We start from the raw sequence: 6,062 nt of genomic DNA on the forward strand, positions 1-6,062 counted from the left end.
CTGGTGGGTACGCAGGGGTGGAAACCACAAAGCAGCACCGAAGCAGTGAGGTTGTGGAGAGTCAGTTAAATAAAGCAGCAGAAAGCAGCCCAAGAGAAAAGCATTACCAGGGAAGCCATACTGGACCGTGCTCACCTCACTGAAGAGCTGACAGAGATCATAGACCAACTGCAGCGGTTGCGTGGCTCAGGAGACAGGTATCTGATGGTTACTGAATTATTGCTCGCAAGACTGACTGAATATAGGCAAAATCTGAAAAGGTGTTTGGTTTGATCAGGTTTGATTTGGGCAAACTGGAATGAGAAGAATTTTAAATCCTGGTTCCATTTCACTGGACTATTCAAAATCTGCCAAATCACGGTGTGGTTTTTGTATCAGCAATACTGATGTTCCCCTGAGTAAAAATGAAATTGCTGTCTGTAACACAGCATGAAATGCCAACATTACCTGTTTAAATTCTTAGAAAATAAAGCAGCTCACAGCAATATAGTCCTGAAGCCTTGCGTAAGCTTTCAAGATGCCAGCTCACTCCTTATAGTCCCCTAGGTTACAGCATGTAGGCTTAACCATCACTTTAACTAGACTGGTGCCCCATGGCATTTCCACCCATTGCATTACCACGGCTGAGCTGCACATTTCAAGACTCCCTTCCCCACAACACTTCCACTTCTGTTGTGAGCCTTGTAGCACCTTGTGAGCCTTGAGTCTTCAGGCTTTCAACACGCCAACTTACCTTGACAGTGATTTATCAGAGTTCCTCAAAGAGGTAAAAGCTGTGGCCTTGTCTCACATACTGAATCAGTGGTGACAGCGGTTGGATGCTATGATGGATTACCAGCCTTTTGGGAATTTGCTGACTAATGAAACGCTGTAATCCGTTTTATCAAACCTTTGTACAGCTTCACCCAAGGGAAATCATGTAACTCGGCTATGGCACCAGCAGCAGATTCCCCAGAAGGTTCCTTATAAAGCAACAGTAAAACCTGGTATTTATTACACCTACAATTCGGAATTTCACAGCAAACCTGCCAGCCTGCAGGTCCCGCTCATTCCAGGGACAGAACAGCACCCATGAGCAAGCCATTCCTGAGCTGTGCCCTGGAGTGTTAACAAAGGCATAGAAGCCATGGCTATGATACCCACAGGTGGTTCATCACACACTCGGCTTCTCAGGCTGGCAATTAGCAACATCAAGGGACCCCAGCTAGTTCTTCCAGCCTGATTCATCATGAAACACCTCCAAGCTGACGAGCTCTAAAGGCTGCAGAGAGAAAACCCAAGAGCTACAAGCTATCCCAACACAAGGCTCACTGCCAAATCTTTCAGCAGAGCACAGGTGGGCAAGGAGGTGGCAGGAGGGGCGCAGGCTGATGAGGAAGGGGCAGCCCTTGTGCCCAGACAACAGCTTTGCCTTAAAATGTTCCCTGGCACTGCCCCAAAGGCTGTCTTGCTTTTGTGCCAATGGCTGCAGAAAGGGACAAACTCAAGGCCAAGCTGATGTAGGCTCTAGCCCTAGCCTGACCAGCTGACTGCCTCTTTGACCATCAGCAAGTCAGGGATTTGTTCCTCAAGTAATTTTCTGGTATTAAAACAGGCACGTGTGTTCCTCCTGCCTTACGGTTTGTTTAGATAGCCAGCATTTTTAAATAAGATACACGCTTACTCTCTAAGTTTCAGATGACAGGAGGGATTGGGTAAATCTCCAGAAAGGCAAAAAGGTAAGAGATGGGGGGGAGAACTTGTGTCAAGACTTTATAGATCTGTTTTTTTGAATAGTTTCAGTTATACCTTGCAAAAATCACAGGAAACATTCCAGTAGCATCAAAACATCTTTGTAAAACTGAAGGGTAATTCCCATTTTCCATCACAAACACCTTTTGAAAGAGAGGTCATAGTTTTGACATAGATCTCCCTCGGGATTTTAGAAATCAGAGCTGGAATGTCTGTTTCCATTTTACTGAAGCAAACCCTTTCAGTCAGGAACTGACTGCATTGTCAGTTGGCTACTTCTGTGAAACAAAGAGATTACAACTTAAAAGCATGCCATGCCTTGAGAAATGGGAAAAGGTCACACTTGCTCAGCTTTACAGGGAGCTGCACACATGAGAGCACGGCAAGAACTTCATGCAGGACAGCAGAGTGCCCAGCAGCCAGGGGGAGGGCGGGGGACAGTGAGGACCCTCCACTCAGGGCCAGTGCAAAAATGAGTGTTTGCCCATCAGCATCTGTGCACAGGTTCACAGACATGATGTGGAACGTCTAGGCCAAGGCCCAGATTAAATGGAACAGCAGCTCTCTACCCAGGAAGGATGATTTCTTTTGCACTGAAAAAAAAGGAAGCAGAAAGGATGCTTTCTGGGGCCCCATGCTGTTTGTGACCTACTGACCTGTATGCTCACAGAGTATTGGTGAGAGAAGGTTGAAGAGTATTTCAGCCTGATGCACCACTAACGAGTTCCTCTAGACCAGCCAGAGCACGGCAGCACTTGCAGTTACATGCAACCCAGCTAACAAGCCAGTGTTTTAAAATCTACCCTGCTGTTACACTTCAGGGTTGAGTTGTTTTTTTCTTTGATGTTTAACAAATTGAGAGTTTTTACATAGGACTAGGTTAGGTTTTGCACAGCCCACCCACACCTCACTATAAGTTGCTCAGCCCACTGCGTCCCAGCCACGGCGATGGCCAAGTTCTGTACAGTGACCGATGGGCAAACACCAAGGCTGGAGTGGCTGAAGCTAGGAGGGGGCCACACTAGTGGCCTCTCCTGGCTGTTACTTGTGACTTAGGACCTTGCAGTATTTTGCACTGACAAGCAGAGAAGGAACCTCCTCACTGACAGCCTGAACCTCCCTCCTGCAGCAAGTGTTCCGGACACGGACTCCGGCACCCCAGAGGGTGGGGGTGGGGGTGGTGGTGCAGGGACACACTGTGCTCTCTTGGCATCCTGAGCTTCGGCCTCTGTTTCTCACAAAGCAAGTCAGCCTGACCGAAAGCAGATGACTGTTCTTTGCTTACCTCTAAAGCGAAAGCTTTTATTTGAAGAAAATAACCTCTAAATATGAAAAATAAGGATCTGACAGGAAGGTCTTCAGGCAGGGTTTTCTGTAAGCTCCTTACAGTGAGATCCCAATACTTCCCACTACATCAACATCCTTCAGCACACAAAGACATCATTTCTTTGTTATTCATGATGACATTGAATAAGAGAACTTTTCTCTCCTGTGCCTGTCAGACATGCTGCCAGCAGCACCACACCTATTTAACTGTCCCTTATGCAACAGGATTTTTGCCCGAACCGTCTCATGATGGACTGAATTACCCCCTTAGTCTTCCTCTAGGACTCATCTGGGGTAGGTGACTGTTCCACCTCTCCAGTCCTTTCCGGGGTTAAAGAACGCAAAATGAAACCTGTCTCTCAAGAACACCAAAGGCTATGAGGTTTACAAAGAACACCTGCTGAGTATTAGATTTACTTTCCCGAAAACAGAAGCAAAATGATGAACTGATTTCAAAGACAGCCTGTCTTTGAATTTTAACACCATAAACACTAATTTCCAGTAATAGCTGTTTCATCAGTCACATGCCCAGTCCTGCTGTCCTCACATTGCCAGAATAGTCTGTGACTAAATTCACCGATTGTTTCTGAGGCTAATGCTTTGGCAAGTTTGGTACTTTGTGTATACGTATTGCCTTATTCCTATATTCCATAAGCTGGAAGCCAGCTTTTACTTCTACTCAGACCCATCCCCTAACTGTGATCTGGCAGATTTCGGCAGCTATTGTGCTTAAATTCCTTTCCCACGGCCGTATATATGCACATAGCTCCAGGCTTATAATCACTCCTGTAAGTCACTGTGCCAAAAAAATTATAAAGCACTGTAAACAGTCCATATGGTAATTATATATTACAAAGCAAGCTGCACGTTAAGCCACGCATTTAATTCAGGACCAAAGACTGTATTACACTTGAAAAACATTCAAATCCTTTTACTGACAATTACCAGTATTGGGGGGGGGGGGGGGAGGGGGGGGGGTTATGGTGTGCCTTAGGTTAATTTGACATTAACTTTTGTGTTTTGAGAAGAAAATCAAGACAGCATTTTATAGTTCCATGGGCACATCCAAAAGGTACCCTGCTTTTGACTTGCACCTCTCTGACACCCACAGCATGAGTGTGAGCATAAAGGAATGTCAGCTGAACACTCGCCCTGCACTGACGTGGAGTAAGGGCGCAATTGTCTGCCTGCTGAAGTAATGCAGAGCTGATTGTGCCCATTACTGAGCAAGATGACAGCACTAATAAAGGGATTTTCATCTCAGCCCCGCTGCAAACATCCAGCTGCTGCCACATAAAGGAGTAACTTGGCTTTGCAGTCACCCAAGACAGCTTGGAAGAGCAGGGGTAACTTTAAGTAGGTGAGTGATCATCTAGGTAAACTTCTGAAAAGTTTATCACATCTAATTGGGGCCTAGGAGGGATGATACTAGAACTGCAGACAGACAGCCCTACCTGAAGTGAATGCAACAGGAAATACTTGCTGCTTCTTACCTTTATCCCATACAAAACCTGGGAGACTAGTTTTTCTATGAAGATAAACATCCAGCAGTGTGTATCACAGTGGGGTGGGCTTTTGGGGGAGGTTTTCTTGTTTCCTATAGCAAGTTACCTAAAAGCACATAATAGATGTATTTTTCTCCTTCTGTCCCTACATAAGCTGAGCCACCCTAATAGATTACCCAAGCAATACTAATCTTTTTCAGTGTGTATTATTGCAAACAATTTATCCTGAACCACCAGAGGATGGAGTTTTACCTCAGCTAGTTTATGTTGCACTAGCAAAAGAAGTGGGAACACTCGCATGATCTGCTGCCTCTGCTCAGCATGGGAGCTTTGCCGTCCCAGCACCTCCCTGGGGAGCAGCAGTGCCAAGACCCCCCTGTCACCTTGCTGCCTTCTGAGCAGGTGATTCCCTGGCAGCCATACGTGCATCAGTGATAAGCACAAACAAGACACCGTGGGATGCTCACAGAAGGCTTCGCTGCCAAACCAAACATTTGTTCACAGGCTCCAGCTCAGAGTCACCAGAACTGTGAAGCATCTCTCCTCCTCCTCATACCCCCACTGGCTGGGAGAGCCAGATTCTGATTAGAAGCAGTTGTGAAGTTGCTGATAAACTGTTCTCTGTCACAGTTTGTTGCCACAGGAAGTTTTAGCAAAATCTGATTTATCCAAAGCCTTCCCCTTCAGTTTTCTCAGTCCAGGATGGAGCCGCTTAGCAGAGGACACAGCCCTCAACACAACAGCCACTCAGCTGAGGCCCCTGGAGCGCCCTAGCTACCAACATTGCAGAGACCCAGCCACTGATGCTACACTTGGCCCAAAACAAATTACACTGGAGGAACTTTGGCAGCCTGCTGTTTATGGAATACATGCAAATTTGGAGACCCAGCTCCAGTCCCTGTGCTGCCCTGCCTCAGAGCCAGCGCTGAACCCAAGACCACCATCGCCCAGCTTAGTGCCCTAGCTACTGGCTGGAGAACTGGACAAAGGGTGACTTCCTTCTTTCTGCTTTCTTGGGAGAAAATAAATACATTTACAATAACTCTGTTGTCTCAGCGTGGGCCGAGTACATTCTTTAATCTATGTTTTCACAAGCCAAGGGACACGCACCCCCCTAAAGGTTTCCTGCTAGGTTCTTTCTTCTGATGACATAACTTCTATAATCCACCCAGGACAGGTGAGCTTATAAGTCTCTGGTTTGCAACAGCAGCTGAACCAGGGCTGACAACGAGCAAAGAGTACCCACATTCAGAGCATTCAACAGCCCTCCAGTTCCTCACCAGGCTTAATGAAGTGTAATGAAAGGAAATTAATGAGCTTTGTCCCTATTGCCAAAGGAAAGGACAGCTGTAAATATGCAGGGACCCAATATGAACTGAGCATGATTAAGTACATTATAACTATTGTTCTGAATAAAATGGTGCTGTTATACCCAAATACCCTACAGCAGAGTCCCTTGTCATTACAGCTACTTAACTGGCTCTGCTTTAATTGCCTCTG

Source organism: Falco cherrug, chromosome 15, assembly GCF_023634085.1.
Source record: "Falco cherrug isolate bFalChe1 chromosome 15, bFalChe1.pri, whole genome shotgun sequence".
Lineage (NCBI taxonomy): Eukaryota > Metazoa > Chordata > Aves > Falconiformes > Falconidae > Falco > Falco cherrug.